Raw genomic sequence first — 21,981 nt, 5'->3', positions numbered from 1 at the left:
TAGCATGACCCCCCAAGTATCTATTGGTCCCATTTGGGAGTGGTTTGGAGGAAAGGAGGGTGGGTAGACAGTTTCAAATGTACACTTCATTGAGCTGTTCTTTAGGTTTCAAAAGGCCTAAAGTTAATTCAGTCGTTGGTATGAGATAAGACTTCTGGGGTTAACCAAACTGTCAAGTGTTTTGGCTTTTGGCCATAAATATGTCAATCTGTGAACTCTGATTGGCAATTTGGTAGATCCTCTGTATTGAATTAATTAATATGTCACAAATAAGTATGAAAACTTAGTGTCTGTGTGGGTGGGAGTGCTTGGAATTTAATAAAAGTAGTTCATCGTGGTTTTAAAAAATCAGGAACCTGTTGTCTCAGCCTTCTGAGTCAATAGCAGATAAAACTCATTGTAATTCACCTAAGAAGTGATGACCAGCTGAAATGCTGTGCAGATGTGGAAAGAAAAAATGACATTTGGGCGGTTGAAATCATCTTATTTCCAAAGTTTAAAATTCAGCGTCTCAAGTCCTTTTTTTTTTCTTTTCTACAGATATGGTTTAGTTTTAAGTTTTACCAGCTTGTTTTAAAAACATTAATCATATGGAAAGAAAAAGATGATGAATTTTTAACACTGCCACGGTAGTATCTATGACTCAACAACAGAAATTGTTGTTCGTGGAACCACCACAATACAATTGTCTTGGGGAAGAAGTTTAGTTGAAAGGCTGCAGAAGAGAGCCATATGCAAGACTAGTGAGAGGCGAATATGGTAATGGGAGATTGTTTTACCAAAAGACATTTTTCCCAAGACTACACTGAAACTGTTGAGGAAATCTTATTGTTAAAGAATAGACACTGTGCATATCAAACACTGAAGAGTGTGAGTGTTGTCAGTAGTAATGCGAACTTATTCTGAGATGCAGGAGGTCTCTCATACTCAGTGCGCTTTGGAAACATTTCCCTCAAAGTGGAGGAAGGTAAGGGAATCTTAAGTCATACTGGGTACATTATCAGTGCAAAGAGATACTTGCTCTGAAGCGTTTGTCCTAGACTCATGCTGAGCCTCTTGGACGTTCGCTCTGGTTTTACCTGACTTACACAGCTTTGGTTGTTTTGGACTCACAGCCGCCCCAGTGGCCAAGCTAGGAAATCTTGGCCAGTGGATAAGGGTCTTGTGGACGTAAAATAATAACCCGCTGTTCCCCGTGATGAGGCTGGCCAACCTGATGTTCTTGGGTAGCCTGCCTGACCTTCTGTCCACTAGGGGTCCACCCTTCAGGCTCCTCTGTGACCTTAGAAGACAGATTGTTGTATCTGGATACCTTATTTACGTAGCCTTTAGTTTTATATCCCGGCCTCCCCTGCCTGCCCCCATCTCCTTGGTTGATTATTTTTCAAACTTTGCCATTCTTGGGTATTCCTCACGTTTTCCTGCTTTTGATCTACATTCCACGTATCCCTATCCTTTATTCGCTTTTATTTCCCTTGAAGTCCCCTTGCTTGTGAGAATGCCTATTTAAAAAGGAAATTTTACATTATCCCTTAAAAGAAAAAAAAAATAGTATCAGTTACCAGAGCCTGATGGTAACCTAAAATAAATACTACGAAAGCCAGAATGATGGTGTACCCAAGAGTTGGCAAAATGTTTCTCCAAAGGGCCAGTTAGTATATGTATCTGGGTCCACACATCATATGGTTTCTGGTACACCTCACCTCCTGCATTGTAATTCCAAATCAGCAAGAAACAAGACGTAAATAAATGGGCGTGGCTGTGTCCCAGTAAAACTGTGGATGTTTGTGTAATTTTTTCATGTGAAATACTACTCTTTGCTGTTTTCTCTGAATCATTTAAAAATATAAAATACGTCCTTATCTCATGGGCTTCATAAAAATCAGGAGCAGGCCAGGTTTGTCTCTCGACCATAATTTGCTGACCCCTGATACAAACTACTCTTGTGTTCTCTTGCCTACTTCTGCCTAAGGTACTGGGCCAGAGAGGTTCTTTGTTTGTTAAAAATGTACGTTAGTGTGTATAAGGTGTCACTTTGTCCTTGACATCATGAGAAGGGGTCAAAGGAAATTGGAAAGAGAACTTCCAAGTATGCAGTTTGGTGTGATTTGTTACCATGTCCATAGTACGTAAAATCATTGGAGTGGTTTAAGTCTAGAACTTTGAGAACCTTTGCCTTTGTTGATTTGTTTTACCCACTTCTTTTTTTTTTTTTTATAGTTTTTTAAATGTTTATTTTTGAGAGAGAGAGAGGCAAGGGGGGGAAACACAGAATCCAAAGCAGGCTACAGGCTCTGAGCTGTCAGCCCAGAGCCTGACGTGGGGCTTGAACCTATGAACCACGAGATTGTGACCTGAAGTCAGATGTCTAACCGACTAAGGCACCCAGGTGCCCGTCTACCCACTTCTTCTAATCCTCACACAGATGATATGAAGGTAGAAATACAAAGAGCACACGAATGGAAAGGTGGAGAAGGGGAAAGTTTTCAACATAACACCTTGAAATAGCCAAGATCAGTGATGGGAGAGGAAGGGGTGAAAAAATGACCGTTATTGATAAAGGAGCAAAAACTGAAAAATCTCCTGAGACCAGAAGTTGACAGAAATTGGAATATTTGGCCAGTCAGGCCATTACCATCTCTCATTTTTTCTGTAGTGTCACAGAGTGTGATACTGTGTATTTTCCATCCCTTACCCTGTGCAGGCTTCTTTGGTATTTGTGTCATATCATTCTCTTCTGGAAGTTTCTAACGTTAGTATTCCTTCTCCGCTGGCAAGAACAAGGGAAGTTAGTGGCCCAGGATAGTGTCTCTTTATCCAACCACTTTCCATCTTTTTGTGGTGATTCATTCAGTGTTCAACCTCCAATACAGGCTTTTTTGGGGGTGTGTGTGTAGGTGGGGGGTTCTTGATTACATTTTATGTACAGTTTGGATAGGAATTCTTGAGTTATTTCTTGACAAAATTCTTTATCAGAAAACCAGGACCAGTGTGGCTTCATCTTCTAACTTGAAATAGAGATCTGCAGGATGCAAGAATTTCAGTGTTAACAATATTTGGTTCTGAGGAAGCGTTTCTATGGAGCATTCATAAGGTAACAGTTATTACTATAACCTAAAAAGTAATCAGTCTTCATGTTACCAGCGCAAAAAAATGACTTTTAATTCAAAACAAGTTTCTTAAAACAAAGTTGTTTTTCCAGGTTGCTTTACTTTCCAGTATCAACATGAACCAAGAAATCTCATACCAGGAGTTTTAGCTGATATGTTCTAAAGTGTGGTAGTATAGTTGTTAAGTAATTACCCAAGTTGGGGAGAGGGATCTGGCTTCAAATTCTGGCAAAGCTACTTAGTAACTTTGTGACCTTGGGAAAGTTACTTAATCTTTGTAAGCCTTAGTTTTCACATTTGAAGATGGAAGTAAAAAAAAAAAAAAAAAAATAACCACCTACCTCCCCGTAGTATCCTAGTTTATCAGATGCTTTGGGGTTAAATGGGATTTTGCAAAAATAGTTCTGAGCACAGTGCATGGCATATAAAAAGTAATGTTCCCTTTATGTGGAATTTATTTACCTAATTAAACAAAATATTTCAAATTACTGTCGTTTTGCTGGATGCCCAAGACAGAGTTAAATAGAAGGGGACATTTAACTCTGGGAGGCAACAGTGGTATATCACCTTGTCGCCTTTCTGCATTTTAGATGTCTTGGTTTAAAATAATTTTCTCTTCTCTAGAAAGAAAGGATGCGTGGTGTTCATATAAGATCAGAATTTGGGGGGCTTTGCATCAGTGCATGTCTTAAAGTTGCTTAAACCCAGGAAACATTGACTCACACGTTTTAACACTTTAACATCAATTCAGTTGCACCTGCTTACCCGTTTGCCATTTTGTTTTTATTCTGCAGTTTTTTATTAATTTTAAGAATGAAAAAGAATCTAATTTGCACATCATTTACTTGTAAGTTTCTATCGATAACAGATGAATAAATAGGACACTTATCCTTATCTTTCCTTCTTTCTCTACCAGTCACTTTTTTTCTATTCCTTGCATTAGCTGCTACATCTGGAGAATGTGTGTGACCTGTAGAAGTTATCCTCCAGCCACATGGTTCTTGGATTGGTTCTAGGAGATGAGGGAGGGCCACAGTGCAATGCTATCGAAGGGTCAAGTGGAAAAGGTTAAAAGAAAGTTAAACCGAGAACTCGTTTATATGAAGTTGAGTGTTGAAAATGGTGGTACTGTTTTTCTTGGGCCTCCTTTTAGGGGAGAACAAATTTTGAGCGTAATTGAGTATGTAAGCTCAGTGTGTTCATAGATTCACAATTTCTAGGTTGGTATTTTTACCGAATGGCTAAACCAGAATTTGGAACCAGGTTTGCTTTTCCCCAGCTTGGGTGATTACTTACCAACTTGAACTACCATTGTTTTGGAACATAGTTAACCAGTGTGCCTGGTCATTTTAAGGCACAAATTTTAAGACACGAGTCACAACTGTTAACTTCTAAGGCAGAAATACTCAAATATTCAAATATTCTCCATGTATTGATTGACATAGTGGGAGCAAGAGCCACATTTATCCAGTTCTAAGGAGAACCACTTGTTAGTATAGTCCCTGGCTTTTGGGGATGCAGCCATATTAGTTAGCTGCTCCTGGCCTTAGTTTACTCGTAATCTCTGTGAGGATCCCGTGGTAGACTCCATGTGAAATAGTTTTGTAACGTTTTGTAATATTACACAGCCCGTCAGATGTTATCTGATGTCATCTTTGAAATAAGTGCTTCATCTTCCGTCAGTTCACCCGGTGAGTAAGAACACTGTGGACTTTTCTTTTATTCTCTGGATGGTTCACGCAGCATTTGAGAATTGGAAATTTTAGTGTGTACTCAGTGAATCTGGCATGTTCACTGTCCCCAGTTCATGCCCCTCCCTTTCCCCCATCCCTACCATCATCAGATTTAGCATCCTTTCAAACTAGGAGAATAAAACAAGAAAAAAAGGGCTCATTTTTAAGAGTTATTACTTTAATATGACCGTGTACTATGAGTTCTCTGGCAGCTTTTACAAAATCCTCTTTCCTGTTAGGACCTTCTAGCCTTGTTTTTATCAATAGCTAGTACAAGTGATTTCTTCGTCCTGGTCTTTCTAATGACAATATTATTTCCACGTGTGAAATCAGAGTGTTTTACTTGGAGAAATGATTTCATTTCCTCACCACGTTTCAGTCTAGAATGTCTCCTTGTACTTTTTATTCTTTACTTGGGGATACATCCAAGTTCTCAGATATTAGGACCTAAATTTACTATGATAAGCTGAGAATTTACTGGAAGATGTCTTTTTAGCACTTCTTTCTAGATTTTTATGTCTCCCAAGTTCAGATAGGCTATACAAAAATGTGAAAGCAAATCCCAAAACAAGTGTATATGTCACTAAATGACACTGAGATCATATACCATTTTTTGCCCATATCACACTGTTTAGTCTGTCTGCATTCCAGCTGTTTCTTTACTCAGGCCACCTTGTTGTGTCTTCCTCCAAATTTATCTGAGTAGAAGAATTAAGAGGGAAAAAAACACAACAACCCTTGGGATCTCCTCCTTGGAGCAAACTGGGCGCACCCCTGACCGGTTCCCCACTTTTGCTACCCTACCCTACGTAGATATCTGTGAGCTTTGTGCCTTCTCCCCCCCCCCACCTCCGCCGCGCCGTGACTATATTCAGAGGGAACTGCTTTTCCTCTGATCTGGTCACTGATGGATTCTTTTTCTCTCTTATGGCAGGTCTGGTTTAGTTTTGGGGATATGGTTTAGTTTTAGTTTAGTTCTGGTCTGGTTTAGCCACTCAATGTGGCTAGAATTTTTCGAAAGCAGATTAAAATCCTGCTTCAGGTGAAGGACCAAGTAGCCTTCTTATTCAACCTGTTAGCCATTGGTCTGAAGATGACTGGTAGGCATGGGCAAAAACCAGAATAAAAGCATACGAAGCCAACTTTGATACCACTCTCTGTCTGATCAAGGAGTACCAGAGAAGTTACATTAATTTTATTTGCCCTTGGCAAGGAGATGATGGTACTTTCAAGTTGTAGTAATGGAGAACAGCCCCATCACTTGATTGTGCAGTCATAACGTTGCAGCTCTTTTTCTCCTTGGCTGTAGTTTTAGGGTTCAGATAGTCCTTGAACTCATTTTCTGACAGGTTTTACGGAACGAGAACGCTAAATCAATACTTTCAAAAGAGAGTCTTATCTTAATAGCGTAGGTACAAAAATACTTCTGTGTTTTAGTGGAAGTTACTCCGTTATAACCCTTTATGGATGCTCCCTGCTGAGAAAGCATTCTGGAAATGGATGTCAACCAAGGGAGATTCATTCATTCCATACGTTTTCTAATTTCAAAAAATGTACACCATCAATATTTTTTCTTAATTGAACAGTTTGTTGAACAGACGGGTGCTTTAATTATGGTGGTCTAAATTTACACACATTGCAGTGGTATTTTGCTACATTAATTACCTTACTTGTCAAGAGTAACAGGTAATTACTACATCAACTCACCCTCCTGCAGTACATGGAAACATAACTTTATTTGAACAGATACAATAAACCAGGGTAGAGCCACCCTGCTCCTTAGCTTCCCTCAAAGGATGGCTGTTCCCACGTGTTTGTTTCATAATGAGCCAGGTGGAGGTGAGCTCCCCTTTTCTTTGTCCGTGCAAGAGGCAAGCCCAGAAACATTCATGGACTCCAAGCGCGTGTGGACTGGAAGGAGCCTTTGGAATAATTGAATGCATCAGACTTCTTATGGGTTTCAGAGAGAGGGAGTGACTTTTCTAAGACCACACAATAATTGAATTAGTGTCAGAACCAGAATTGGCACCGATTTCACCCCACCAGGCTGCTACAAAGTTTAGCGCATTTTAATGATTTTTTAAAAATAATTCTAGAAAAATCGTTCGGTATGGTACACTTTGAATATTCATTCACTGCATCTCCCTTGTTTGAACTTCTAACCAATGCTTTGGCTGCGTCAGGAAGAGTATTTATCCTGTGTTCTGTTGAACTGCCAGGTACATCTCCTGTCATTCGATTTCCTCTCTAGTATACTCGTATCAGCTTTTATGACAAGTTGTGTTAAAATTCTACTTTAACATGTTGTTTTGTGTGTGTGTGTTTTTTTTTTTTTTTGTAAAGGCGTGAACGTTTTTGAGCATATAGGATGCCCCTAGCAAAATTATGCAGCGTTCCCTCTTCTGGTTGCCATGGCGTAGAAAGAAAGGATTTTGTTAGCTTTTAGGTGTGGCGTGGAATATACACAATGACATAATAGAGGCGGGCTCACTTAAAAGGCTTTGTCCCCTTTTTAGTCAAACACCTGTGACAAAATTACGAACTGTGGTTAACATATACTACTTACAAGTGGTTTTTCAGAGTCATCCAGGGTGGAGGAGCTCAGCTTGCAAAAAAAAGTTTACTACTCTGCTGCCCTTGCACCTGCAGCAGGAGTGACGTGACTTTAAAGAGAAGTTCAAGACGTCGAGGGTTAGGGATACAACTTGCAGAAATTCTGTGAAATGGCTGGTAGGAGACGGTGGGCGTCTTGAGGTGGTTTGAGCTGTACGAGGATCTCCTATACCCTGCCTCCACCTCATTTCCTGAGGCCTGAAATGCCGGCCAAGAGGCTTTATTCCTGTAACTTCAGTCTGTCTTGTGCATTTCGAATCCCTTTGGGCTCTGCAGCTCATTATATCATAGCTGAGAGTTACTGGGTTTTACTTTCTCCTTAGTTTTTTTTTTTTTTTTTTTCTTTTTGAATGAAGGATAGTTTAGGCTAATTTGATTTAGTCATTCAGGCATCCGGCAGACCTCCCTTGAGTGCCTACTGTGTGACAGTCATTGGTGAGGGATATGGGTACCTAGTGAGAAGGGACAGACCCCTGCTTTCATGGAGTTTCCCTTCAAGTAGAGGGAGGCAGGGGAGGCAAATCGTGAAAGGAGGGAGCCGTATATTTCCCCATAATGAAAATACACAAAGGAAATTTTATACAGCTCATACCTTGGGGGAAGGCTGTTTGTTTCATTCAGTCAGGAAAAGCATCAGACATAAGACGTAAGGGTTGAGAATGATCTCTGTATATGAAGAGTTGGAGGAAGAACTGTCCACTTATGAGGAATAATGGAACCAAGCCCCAGGGTTGGGAATGAGAGCATGGTATAGGAGAGGACGACCAGCGTGGGTAGCCAGGGGCTGGTGAGGATGGAGCTGGGCGGGGGTGGGTAGAGAGCAGGAGAGGCCCGGAGATGTAATCAGGGTCCTGGGGAGCATGCCTAAGGGCTGAGTCGTCTTCTTAGACTGATGCAAAGCCCTGAAAGTTCACTGTTTCTGAGTCAGATGTCAGAATGAGCCACATGGGTGCCCGCTGGAGAACAGATTGCAGAGCTTCAAGTATTTCCTGGAGAATAGACTTCCCTGGGAGAGAGGATAAAGTCCTCGTCCCCTGAGGTTGGTCAAGGAGCCCTGGAAAAGGCCACACTGGAGACAGACTCCACTCCACTGGTCCTGGCCTTTAGTGAATTAGGAACTCTGGGGCTAGAGTCCAGCAGTCCTGTTTTAACAAGCCTTCGGGTGATTCTGATGATGACTCGAGCCTTCATCAGGGGTTGGGGAGCCCCTTGGTAAGGGTATTAGTGCCATAAAGGACTCTCCACTTCTCCATACTCACTGTTGACTTTCTCCGGAAGACAGGACCCAGTAAAGAGGTACAGCCAAGTGGTCACCCAGGGCTAAGAAAAACACGTCCCCTTTGACCGTATTCTAGTGCTCTGTCCTAGTCGGTTTCTGGAGCTAAATAATCAATAAAACCCACTTTGTTTTTCTGAGGGCTAACTACGGTATTTATAAAGGAGGAGGTGGTTGGATTTTTAAGAGGTACTGCTGTGGTCTGTGAACTGAGTTGCCTCGTTTCTCTTGTTCCAATTTTCTCAGATCATTTAGAAAAGCAATTTCAGTGTGGATAACCCCTCTCCTTTCTCCCTGTCAGTGGTAGAAAAACAAGTGTTTTGTATTAAGTTACACCGTTGAGACACCTAGCAAAGGGTAATAATTTCTTTTTATTTCTGAATTACTCAATAATATATTTGGCCTTGTTTTTGTTTTGGAAGTCCTCTTTCTCCCAGGTTATGTTTTTAAAATCATTGTAGAAACAGAAGATTATTCTGGGGCCCAGTGTTTGTGCTTGCTCACATCTACTTTGACCAAGAGTTCCATTCGATTCTCCGATGGAAGATTCTCCTCATCCTCCACCCAGCCTCGTCTATATGGCTCAGTCCTCCTCCCCTTCAGTATCTTCAGCTTATAGATAATTTATGCTCTGAAGCCTTTTCTGACCTCTTGGGCATAGGGCCCATTTTTTCTTAGGTTATTCCCATGCATTTGTGTTGGTTTCCCAGTAGACTGTGGGCCTCATGAAAGCAGAGATGTTCGTGGTGTCACTTCCAACCTATGTCAGCTACAGACTCAGGGTTTGGCCCACGGTTGGGTTCTGGAAACCTAGATCTCAGGTGAATGCTTTCTCTCTTCGTTGATACTGATCTGTGACTCCATTTATCAGCAACAGAGTTTTGGAAGACGTAGTGGTGAGTCTTTTCTAAAAGAAGGATACACAGAATAATAAGGCATGGTACCACGGATCCAGATGGGGGGAGTGGAGACAAAGCCCAAACGAAGTGCTTATTTAAGGTAAATCCTAATGAAAGCTGCTACAAGGTGTAAACTGTACTAGGCAGGATGTGGGGGTGCCTGTAGCTTCTGTGACTAACAGCGCACACATTTTGGAAGCTTAACATGATAAAGGTATACGTGGGGCTCTTTTCACATCAGTGTGTGTCTGCTCAGGCTCCCCCATTCTGCACTTGCTGCAAGGAATGTGGGGTCCCCGTAGTTTTGGGGGGACAGGAACTGTATTTGTCATGCTCGTAAGTGATTGGCCTTGTTTCTACTCCCATCTGAGTGACCAGCAATCAGTCATGTGGCCTCAGCCTAAATGCCAGGGAAATTGGGCAATGTAATCCGCCTGTGTCCCCAGGAAGAAGAAAATGAAATGGAATTAGTTATCATGTGATAGTCCCAAACAACATGTTACTTTGGTTTTAGCCACTGGGCTTTGATCAAAAAGAAGCATAGCACCTTCTGTTTTTGTAGCCTGCTCATCAATAAATACCCTTGTTCTCCCAGAGATCAGGAAGAGTGATAGCCCTCAGAGGCATGTCACGAGGAGAATATCTTTCATTTAAATCCCAACCAAGAGCCCATCTTCCTCTGGGATTGGGCAGGGAGATTTGTTGATGAGCCAAGGCCGTAGCATGCTTTCCCTGCGCCATCCAATGAAATATTCTATCCCAAGTGGTAAATCAGTCTGACGATACACAGATTGGCTTTTGAATAACAGGCCCTGTTTATGCTCTGCAAGTGGCTTTTTCTGTTCTCCTGCTGGAGGTGACAGGTTTGGAGAAAAGAGTTCACCCGTGGTGAGGACCACCTGAGCCCTCCCCACTTGCCATTGGTATTGGCTGGCAGAGCACCTAGGCACCGAGAGTTAGGTTTTAAGGAGAAAACTAAAGTTGCTTTTGAAGACTTTGATTTTGTGTGTGTGTACTGATCTCAGTTTATTTTTGCCCAGAAGGTGATAGGGGAAATTTTTCATGATACATTAAGTGATGAAAATATGTACTTAAGTATTTACTTTGTGATGCCCTATTTTTTTTAAGTAAAGATATATTTCTTCTCGTATTGTCTTGCTGATCATGGTGGTTCTCAGGAAAGAAGCTGAAATCTTTATAGTCATCTGTCTCCCTTCTTGCTCTCCTTCCAACTCAGGGAGAAGCTTGGCCGGGCCAGTGGAGAGGTCTTCAACAGCCAGATTATGAGGGCATTATAAAGGTCAAGGGAAGGGTTTTGATCTTTACTCTCAGAGTACTGGGGAGACAGTGAAAGTATGCAAGCATGGAGTTTGTGCAGGGTGGATATGCATGTGTGTGTGTGTGTGCGTGTGTGTATCTTCCTGTCTGAGAGATAGATGGATGGAGAGAGAGAAAACAGTAAAGGATGATCCCACTTGCTGTGTGTTTTTTGGCTGTTGGGAGAAGAGCCTCCACAGGAGAGTGAGTGTGAACACAGCACGGTGCCCTTCTCCCCGCTGACGTGAGGGAGAGGTCTCCCGTTTTCTGCCCAGAAGTTACTTGTCAATCAGGAGCCTACCGTCCCAGCTTCAAAGCAGGCAGTGCATTTGGGGTAAATATTTATGAAATGCCAGGCTTGGTGATCAAGATGTATTTTGCATTAATGAGCAAATGACTCGGAATTGTTTTAAGTTATTAAAAGACAAGTTGTCGTGTGTCATCATGGCAAAAGGAGAGGGGAGAAAGTATCATTATGTAGCAGGCAGTTTACTGACAGCTGTGATCCACAAGCAGTCAACTTCTTTAAACAAAATTATTTACATATTTTTAAGGGCTCAAGTATAAAAATTTAATTTACTCGTGTAATCCCACCGGAAGGACTTAAGTAAGACCATTCAGTTGATTCAAGGAATCTGAATTGAGTGCGTAAGGGGCTATAAACCCTATGTTTGGGACATGAGAGATAACACAAATCTCTGCTCTCAAGATACTTCTGGTCTGAAAGAAAGCCAATCAGAAGCCACTGATAAATGAGTATAAATGTAAAACAGATGTTTCTTTTTGAAGTTCAGAGAACTTTTTCAGATTCTATAACCGATATTTTCGATATTGCTTGTTTTTGAATACCAAACATACAAAAATTCTGAAGAAAAAATCTCACCTAGTCCCATTTCCTCCAGGGCACAACTGTTAGTTTTACTGTTTTTTCTTGTTTCGTTATTGACACCTACTTTTATATAGTTGGTACAGTTTTTCTATCTTGCTTGTTTCATATCACATTACAGCAAGCGTTTGCACACATTTCCCTGTTTCCACTATCATTTTTAATGACTCTAAAATGTTCCTTTGTCAGACTGGTCTATCATTTACTGGCTTTTGTTCTATTGTTACTGAAATTTTAGGTAAAACAGATTCATAAAATTTGTCCATTTATGTCTAAAGCCACCTTGCGCACTTCAGTTTTATAATAAAACATTAATGGGGAACCGAGATTTTTTAAAAAAGCGTGTCTCTGAACTCTGTCATCCAAAAAAACCCCAAAAAACAAAAAACAAAAAAACAAAAACCAAAACAAAGGCTGAACTAAAACCTTGTTACAACATTACATTCTTAAGAGAATAATAAGGCAATACATTTGATACATTATCTCTGTTTTGTTTATTTGTTTGTTTGTTTTAATCATTGGACACGTAGCTCCTATTCTGAAACTGGTTAACAAGGTACATCCTGTAAAACCAGGAAAAGTGTTTGATTCTAATTTGGGAAGACTTCGTGCCTAAATTGGAAACTTTAGAGGTGTCATTTCTTGCTCCTAGCACTCATTCCCCTAGTGACCTTTTCAGTCTACATGTTATTTATTTTGCTTTCTTTTATTGTTAAGAAGTCCTTAATATAAGGTCACTCCAAGGTGGCTGTTGTCTGCATTACCTTAATGCACAGACTTGACTGAGCCGGTTGGGCAGAACCGTCAGCTTTTTCTTCTTGTCACAGAAGTACTTGGATTTTGTTTAAAAGGCATGGGATACCTGTAAGAGCCTTGTACGGGCAGTGAGCCCTTTGACAGGTGTACGACTTAGAGGGAAGAATGAACCGCAGGGTTAGAACTCACATGGAGACTGAGCACGGCCATCCACCTATCCCTTGAAACTTGGGCAAAGGAAGGCGATCAGATGCCGTGGGTGAAAATGCTAACCAAAGACTATTTCCCATTATTTTATGTAGGAGAAATCATAATGTTATGTGTCGGTATGCAAACTCCCTCCCCCACCAATCAATTTTCTAAAACAGGAGATGGCAGAATACAGCTCTCGGGACCAGTACCTGTTTTTGCAAATAAGGTTTTATCAGAACACAATACCTATTTGTGTTACTTACTGTGGTTACTTTCTTATTACAAGGACTTTGTTGAGTAGTTGCGATAGAGAACTTCTAGCAACTTAGTCTGAAGTATTCACGCTCTGGCCCTTTACAGAAAAAGTTTGTCAATCCTTATTCTAAAATATGATGAAAGCATAGCAAATGCCATATCTATCTATCTATCTATCTATCTATCTATCTATCTATCTCTACTATCACATTAAAATATAAAAATATGTAAAACATTGATTACCAGTGTGATCTCAGCATAACAATATGTACATATGTTTTAAATATGGCTTTTTCTTTTCACCAAGAACATCTGAGACGCATCCCCTTTGTTGCTCCCTTTTCAAAACCTCTACAGAAGTTTCTGACATAATACCAATTATATTGTAACTTGACACTTCCCCTCACACATTTCATTAAAAATGTTCTATTTAATTTTGGAGAATGTCATAGAACTTTTTCTTTTATAAGCAAGAGCTAAAAATGTTTGCTTTAGAAATAAGTATTTTCTATAAAATTTAGATATTAAAAGGCAAGAGGCATTCAATTAGGAAAATGTCAACTGGATATACATTTGCATTGTTTGCTTGTATTTCACTTCTTAGAGGCTTGGTATTCGCATCTATAAAATGGGATCAGATCTCCTGACAGGGCTGTGAGATTAAGAAGGAAAGCTGCATACACCTGATGCAGTTTCTATTCACAGCTTAATTAGAGGAGCAAATAATCACAGCAAAAGTTTGGAATTTTTCCAGATTTACCATGCTTCTGTTTAGGTTTAGTGGCCTGGAGATTCAGGTATGACTTGGGAGCCAGGGAGAAATTAGAAAGCTCTATTTATTCAGGTAAGAGATGCCGGTAGTTATAACAAACATTCCTGAATCTCAGAGCCTTAACTTGGTGCAGTTTTATTTCTTAAGCAGCTCAGGCTGGTGCTGGCTGGTGAGGGACAGGGGTGGTGGCCCTCGATTGTGTTTCTGGGCCCTTGGCAAATTCCATCCACTGACTCCACCATCTGCAGGAACTGGGAGTTCTCCACTGGAGCTCTGGGTGCACAGTTAAGGGAGGAGGGAGGACATTAGTGATGTTCAGGAAACTTCAGGGTCAGAATGAAAGTAACATACCCACTTTGATCTATTTCACCAGAACTTAGTCACAAGGCCCCACCTAACAGCAAAGGAAGCTGGGAAATACATCCCTCCTCTGCATCCAGGAAGAAGAAATGAATTGATTGGCATCTAGCTGGTCTGTGCCACACACTGGCCATACCTTTTTAGGTTATTATGGAGGATGAATACTTACCATATTTAAACTGCACAGATACCAATAATCTGAGAATCTGTTAACAGGTCAGGTACCCCTGGAAATAGCATCATTTGGAGACAGTAGTGCCCATGAGAGAGTGAATCTGTATACTGGTTTAAAAACATGTTTGAAACTTAGCCTGGAATCTGAATCTGCTTCTCACATGTTAGGTGCGATTTATGTATTTTGACTTTTTAAAATCATAGATCTATTGTAAGTTTAGAAATACGTACTTCTTCAAATTTTACACTCAATGACATTTTCATTCCCAAAGAGATCTATGTGGGCTCCTACTTATTTTGCTGTTCTATAAAATCAGAAGTCATACATAGTATTGAGTAGAATTCCTTATCAAGATGCCAGAGAGAACATTTGTTGAAATACTACCACTGTTACTTAATTCAAAGTGTACGTTTTCCAATGAACCACATCAGGAGTGTTTTCAGTTTTTCAATACCTCTAGTAGATATAAGCATACCTTTTTTTAAAGTTACTCATTTTAAATTATGATTGTATGAAAATTTTAGGAATATAATAACCATAAAATGAAGGACAAACTTTATCATACCCAAATAGAAATTTAATGTAAAGTAGAAAGAACTTGATTGCAAGGTTTGGTAGCCTAGAAATAGGATGTATAAGAGGATGTTGAAGAACACTTCTGAAAAAACCCTCAGTAGGTATGGTTTCCCAATAGATTTAAAACAAACAAACAAACAAACAAAAAACGAGGGTTGCATTTAGTGATGTTTGTAAAGATCACATTTGAGGTAGTTTCACCAAAGATCAAACTTTTCTAATGTTGAAAAAGCACATATAAGCTAATAAACTTTTTGGTCATTCCATGGAAAAACAACTTCCAAAAAAGTGTATTCAGTGTCATAAATTTAGTGAAATTTATTTCAGATCGAAGTTGCTCTTGACCATATTGCAATCCAGTGGCTTCGGTCAAAAGTCAAGATTGTACCTGGACGTATGTGGTTAAAAATACTCCTGTTAGCTTCCCTGGTACTCCTGGCCTTTCCTAGTACCTGTCACTTTGTCGTTGGCGACATTTGAGGCAGAAAACAACTCGAGTCGACAAGGATAGTTTTCCAGTCAGCTATTCCTTTTTCTCCAGTGCTTCTTTGTTGTATTGGAGTTCACATTTACTATTCATGAAACCCATTTTATCAGTGACCATATCAGACAAATGGAAGCTAAGCGCTGGTTAGTATGTTGAAAATAAACACGAGGGTTCTCATTAATGTCCCTGTCTGAATAATTAGTTGAGCATCGTGTACTGAGCAGCAGCGAAGGCGAGCTGCTTCTCACTGGAGCGACAGGCTGACAGCCACGTCTTGGAGTGTGGTCATTAGTGTGCCCCACCATCTATGTCATGTTACTGTGTCAAATTAGTTAGTGTCCCCTTAGGAGAGAAGCCGGACCCACAAATTATCCGCCTCCATCCCTGGAAACGGTGTTTGCGAAACCTGCGATCGAGTGTGAGCAAATTATTAACACGGCTCATAAATTAACTAGTTTACAGGCTTATAACATTTTACAAGTAGATAATAAAGGGTAGAAAAGTTTTCCAGTTGCTTTGCCCTGATGTTAGGGCTGTGATCTGCCGACTTTTCCTTGAGGAGCCCACGGCTGATAGGTTTTTTAAAAAGGGGAGCAAACACATGGAGTGTCAGAACAAATGTTTGGGAAATGTAGACTTTAAAAGGAAGCAAGTGTAAACCCCCTGAAAACAATATAATTAACTTCGTTATCTCATTGCTCTGATAAGTCGATGACAATGGCCCTCTTTCTTGTGGTGGCAGTTGCTCATTAATGAGTTCACCAATTAAGTTTGAACGATTACAGCCTTTGCCAACTGAAATCATCTTTAAAAATATTTTTGATGCGTTCTTACCCTGCACTTAAGCTGCCTCGTTGAAGAGCGAGGCTGCTAACGCAGCACGTTCAATTCATCGAAGAAGGAAGATGCTTAAGCCGTGATACATTTGGCAAACGGTTTACACTCACATAGGCAGTGCATACCTAGGACACATCACGTGGACCCACCTGGCCTGAGTTCATCTCTTACCAAGAAGAGGCGCTCACTGAGAACACCAGCCCTTAACCCTCTTCCGAGCTCTGGTAGACAGACAGCCCACATAGTTTCCGGAGCTACGACGTGACTATTCAAATCACGAGAACTTCATACACCTCCTTTTCAGTTTCAACTTCTCTGATGAGACTTAGAAGATGTGTCGCTCGTGGATTTTTGTCTGAGTTGGCTGTTGGGAGAGAACGGCACACGTGCACGCGGCGGATCTCAGGCTTTCTACTCATTCTGGAGTTCCGGTTCCCCGTGTTACGGTGGCTCCTGTCACCTTGAGGGCTGCATAGGTGGCATTATCGTCCCCAGGATCTATGCAGAAAAGGCCTGGCGTGCAAAACCTTGCTACCGGCTGCTATTCATAAAATCTCTCTGAAACTGCTTGAGGATGAGTTGACTTATCTGTCAGCAATTTCAGCTTACTTGGAATTGGACTCGGTCAATGTTCTACTCATAACCTCACCAAGCCGTGAAAGCTCACAGCCTCCACCCATGTGCACATACACAGGCTGGCTGTTGCCATGAGGAGGCCGTGTCACGGCCTCCCTGTTGTGCATTTGAAATGCAGCTGGAAAAAGAGCCGTGAGCTGTGGCAAGTAAGGTTTGGTGTTTGGCTGCCAGGCGAGATAGCTTGTCCTTTTTTTTTTTTTTTTTTTTCCTAAACAGGGTGCTTGTGTGCATGTGTGCCCACATATATTTATTTCCACTTGTCGTTTCTGCTTAGATGCATTGGGAGAGACTGAAAGACTCAAACCCAAGGCAGAATCCACATTTGGACTCAGGGATCCACCTGGCCCTTATTTCTCAGGATAGCTTAACGCGCTCATTATGAGAATTTATCCTAAACAGTGAAAGAGGACGGGCGTTAAAGGAACTCTTCCTTGTAAGTAAATGTCAGTGCCTTCACAGGTGACAGTTTCCCCAGCTGCATACCATTTTGCTTCCTTCTCCTGTGTTCTCTGATACTGAATTCAGCGTATGAGCAAATGAAACGCCGATTCTGTAAGGGGAAAGGTAAAATAGACGCGTAGATACGTGATCGCATATTGGATGTTAAAGTTGCGTGTCCGCAAGGAATACCCGAGGCTCCTGTGAATGCCTGGCTTTTGAAGCATCACAATCGGGACTCTTCGGGGCACCTGGGTGGCTCAGTAGGTTCGGCGTCAGATTTCAGCTCAGGTCATGACCTCACTGTTCGTGAGTTCAAGCCCCGCGTAGGTCTCTGTGCTGACAGCCTGGAGCCTGCTTCGGATTCTGTGTCTCCCTCTCTCTGTGCCCCTCCCCCGCTCATACTTTGTCTCTCCCTCCCTCTCTCAAAAATAAATACACATTAAAAAAAAATTGGGACTCTTCAGTTAAACCTCTCCTATTCTCTCTGCTTTCAGTGTCCCTCCGTGTGTTGCAGTCCTGTGGCATTATGCCTGCCTCCAACCAGTGACCCCTCCAGCTTTTTATGGCTGTGAGACTCGTTAAAAGCTCAGGGTAAGTGGCAAACATTACTACTGTTGCATCCCGCTTAAGAATTGGGGTCCATCTTTGCGGGCGGCCCCGTAGAACATGTGGTAATTCCTCAGAAGGTAATGGGATGAGTCATTATTAAGCCAGAATTCTACAGCCAGCAATAATAAGTTTGTTGTCCTCCAGGCTAGCTTTCTGGCTTGCAAGAGTAGGATCTGTAACCTGGATCATATTCGTGGAAAGGTGATCTGATACAGAGAGTGCAGATTTTGTCTCTAAAACAGCCAGATGATAAGCATTGGCAGCCTCGTGGGCCATACAGTCACTGTTGCAACTTTGTGGTCAACTCTCCCGATGTGCCATCACAATCATCCATGCACAATATGTAAACAAATGGGTTTGACTGGTTCAGTGAAACTGTTTCCAGAAACAGCCACTGGGCCGTATTTGGCCCAAAGGCCGTAGTTTGCTGACCCCTCACCTAAGCATCAAAAAGGTAAAGAGGATACCTCCCTGGGTAGCGGTTCCTCTGATCTCGAGCAAACCATTTATCAAGAAGAAACGAGAATAATAATAATAAAAAAAATACCTGCCCTTCCTACCACACAGGGTGTAGTTTTAAGGATGAAACAAGATATAATGTATATGAAAGCACTTTGAAAATTTCGAAACTCCTTACAAGTATAATAGATGGCTCTCTACAGTCATTCTGGTTCACGTAGTGGAGTCTGCCTTCTTCACCCTTTTAATCATATTGGGCTTTCATGAGCTAAATGAGTGTGGGGGAAAGCTCTTTTATTTTCTAAGTAATGTGGTTTTTCTGTACGTTCCTTCCCCTCTGCAGTTGATGGACAAGCTGTTGAAATGTCTCTTGAGTATCAAATATGGATGAAGGGATCTATGGGTAGATTATGGCAGGCTAAAGATCAAATGCCAATGAACAACGATTAAATTTCTTTTAATCATCAGATTCTGCAAGTGGTTTAAGATCTTCCACCTTTAATAAGGTCCTTAATAAACAATAATGCTTTGGATGTCTCCAGCTATGTTTGAATTTCACAAGTGTTGCATGTCACAACATAGAGACTGGTTCGGCAAATATGCTTCCTGGACTCGTAGTTGTAATTAAGAGGGAAAGTCATACTTAAACAGCTTGGTGAATCACAATTCCAATTCATGAATTTTCTCATTTTTTCCTGAGAGGAAAAACGGGATCGTCTTCAGACATGTTTTCATATCATCATATCATTTAAGAATTGTTTTCTAGTAGCAGAGATGCATCTAAGTTTGAAAACGTTATTGCATATTCTGTCTGATAAAAGGTATCTGGAGGAGAGCAGTTAGTGCTGTCTGTCTTTCTGCTCCGCCTGCCTGTTCAAGGGTTGTTTTGTTTTCAAGCTCACATGATGGCTGCTGGCTTTCCAGCCATTGCCTCTACATCCTGAAGAGAGGCAGAAATGCAAGGAATGAAAAAATTAGCCTTTCAGCTGAAGCAGGCCTCTTTACACAATTTTCCATGAAGTCTTAATGACTTCCACTTAAGCCTTTTAACAACCCCTAACATTAAGGACATAAGGGAAGTGTATCCTTAGACTTGAGAAATTTGATGTCCAGATAAATTCCCTGTTCTCCTAGTAAGGAAGAAAAAGGTCATTGCTTACTGAACCACAATTGTAATTACTTCTACAAAACCCCAGTGTGAATTTTTCTTACAGGTTTAATTTTTGTTTCTTTTTGGTGAATGTCTTCTGTCATCAATTGACTTGTGTGTATAATCTCTAATTTGAATTTTCCATGTTTGAATTTAAGCTTATTTGATTCTCACTGGAGATACATACCCCAGTAAATATTTTAGGACCATAATATTCTTACTGAAAGTGCCGTGGCAAATCTGAGAAATGGATTTCTTTCCCAAGAGAGCTATCAACCAAAATTTAAACTCAAGAATTTTGTAATGAATTTTGTGTCCTTTGGATATAAGCTTCTGTCAAAACTTGAGTACAAGCCTGAGGTGCTAGTGACATAGAAGCTTACATTCCAGTTCTCGTCATGCCATTGTCTGCAGGGGATGTTGCTGATGGCTGCACTGTCCCTCAAAGAAGGGACAGAGCTGTCCACTCTGTATCTCTGTGATTTGCTGGCCCCCCCATCTCTACTGAATACTTACCTAGGATAATGGGGAAGACAAGTAAGTCACCCCTGTCCAATTTTTCTAATTCAGATTGGCCTGTATGTTATTCATATGAAAAGTTGTATCTCTGGGGCACCTGGGTGGCTCAGTCGGTTCAGCATCCAACTTCGGCTCAGGTTATGATCTCACGGTTCCTGAGTTCTAGCCCCGTGTCGGGCTCTCTGCTGACAGCTCAGAGCCTGGAGCCTACTTCGGATTCTGTGTCTCCCTCTCTCTCTGCTCCTCCCCTGCTCACACTCTGTTTCTCTCTCAAAAATAAATAAAGATTTCAAAAAATTTTAGAAAAGTTGTATCTCATAGAATAAATAGAATGAGACTTTCTCATACTTCATTCTGTAGTCTCTGCCTGGACCAGCCTGTGACAGATTCTCCTGAATCATGGTGGTTGATGCATTCACAAACATTATTGAATGCCGTTTATGGGCATAGGAGAGCAGTGTGGTGGTCTGCTTTGAAGTTTAGATCAGCCTAGAACCGAATGTTACCTTTTGCGTTTACTGAGTGACTGAATGATGTTGAGCGAGTTACTTAACATCTCTGCGCCCCTGCCTCCTCATCTGGGAGTTGGGGATAAAACCGGGAACGGGCTTCCTGTGAAAATCTAGTGAGGTGATGCTTCTACAGAGCTTAGCACAGATCCTGATGGGTCATAAATGCCAGCATTGTGCTACACAGCCCAGGTGATGTGGTAGAAATCCCGATCTTTGAACAGTTTTTACTGTCGTGTGCCTGGTTCATTGGTCATCGTCTTACTTGTGGACAGTATGTGTTTCACAATCCATTGCTTCTAACCCAGTTTTCTCTTACAAGTTTAAGTCGAGCCTTGGGAGGCGGCTTTGATGCCTGTCTTCAAGGGCCCTGCAGCCATGCATGCTGTTGGACCGGCCTGCTAACAGAACTTAGATCTCTGGGTCCCTTTTTGACGATTTCCCCTGAGAGGCGTGCAATTCTTTTTCTATTCCGTTTTTTACTTACTCAGACAGTGGGCCTGCCTAGCAAGCAGAATTCGCTAACTGCTTTCAAGTTGGTATTGCTGATGATAATCTGAAACTCTGTAGGGTTTCACTCATGCAGGCTGATCCTACACGATGCCGATCTTGCCCTGTTTCATCCCGGGCCCTGCGTCCATGCTGAGTCTGCAGGGCAGGCCCTGGTCCCCCACAGATCTTCTTGGGAACAGCCCTCAAAGAACAGTGTCAGCTCCTTATCAAAGCTGCTGCATGACTGCGTCACGGATTGCAGCCGTGTCCATGGATGGCCCCACTGGCAGTGTGTCCCAGAGATTGAGAATTGGTGGTACCTAGTTGATGGTGGCTGTTTTTTTTTTTTTCTTTAATGTCTTATATATTTTTGAGAGAGAGAGAGACCGTGTGTGAGTGGGGGAGAGGCAGAGAGAGAGAGAGAGACACACAGAATCCGAAACAGGCTCCAGGCTCTGAGCTGTCAGCACAGAGCCCAACATGGGGCTCGAACCCGTGAACTATGAGATCATGACCCGAGCCGAAGTCAGACGCTTAACCGACTGAGCCACCCCGGTGTCTCAGTGACGGCTGTTTGTTGAGCAGCACTTGATGTTCTGGAAATAGTGGCTCGAAGATGTTCCCTGTTCAAGAGACTCTTGACACCCTTGAGCTTTTGCTATATGGTCTCAAATATTTCATTTAGGCACCATTGCCGTGCCCAGATGCCCTCAAATCTCCATTGCCTCTGTGCTGTGGTATTCTCTACCTGGAACACTCCCTGTGTTTCACACGCTCACTCTCTCATTCCTTATTGCCCAGTTCACACGTCAACTTCTTGGAGAGGTCTGCCCGGAACACTCACATTAAAGATTTCCCTCCTCCCCCTTCTTACTGTCCTCGCTCCAAGCCTCTTGTGTTTTCTGCATCTACCTGTTTGCCA

At 41.6% G+C, this 21,981-nt stretch overlaps 1 protein-coding gene across 8 annotated transcripts in view; it reads left to right on the top strand.

The window, feature by feature from the left end:
* FOXP1 (forkhead box P1) overlaps positions 1–21,981 on the top strand; it is a 506,962-nt gene that overhangs the window by 104,293 nt on the left and 380,688 nt on the right. For 7 of the 8 annotated variants that reach the window (XM_060633758.3, XM_060633761.3, XM_060633756.3 and 4 more), the window contains exon 2: positions 17,816–17,912. The exons of the other annotated variant lie outside the window; for it this stretch is intronic. The gene's annotated coding sequence lies outside the window, so the exon portion shown is untranslated. The remainder of the gene's footprint in view (positions 1–17,815; positions 17,913–21,981) is intronic. 8 annotated transcript variants of the gene reach the window in all.

The sequence above is a fragment of the Panthera onca genome, chromosome A2 (assembly GCF_046562875.1).
Source record: "Panthera onca isolate mPanOnc1 chromosome A2, mPanOnc1 haplotype 2, whole genome shotgun sequence".
NCBI classification, from domain to species: domain Eukaryota; kingdom Metazoa; phylum Chordata; class Mammalia; order Carnivora; family Felidae; genus Panthera; species Panthera onca.
This window is presented reverse-complemented; position numbering and strand designations above follow the sequence as displayed.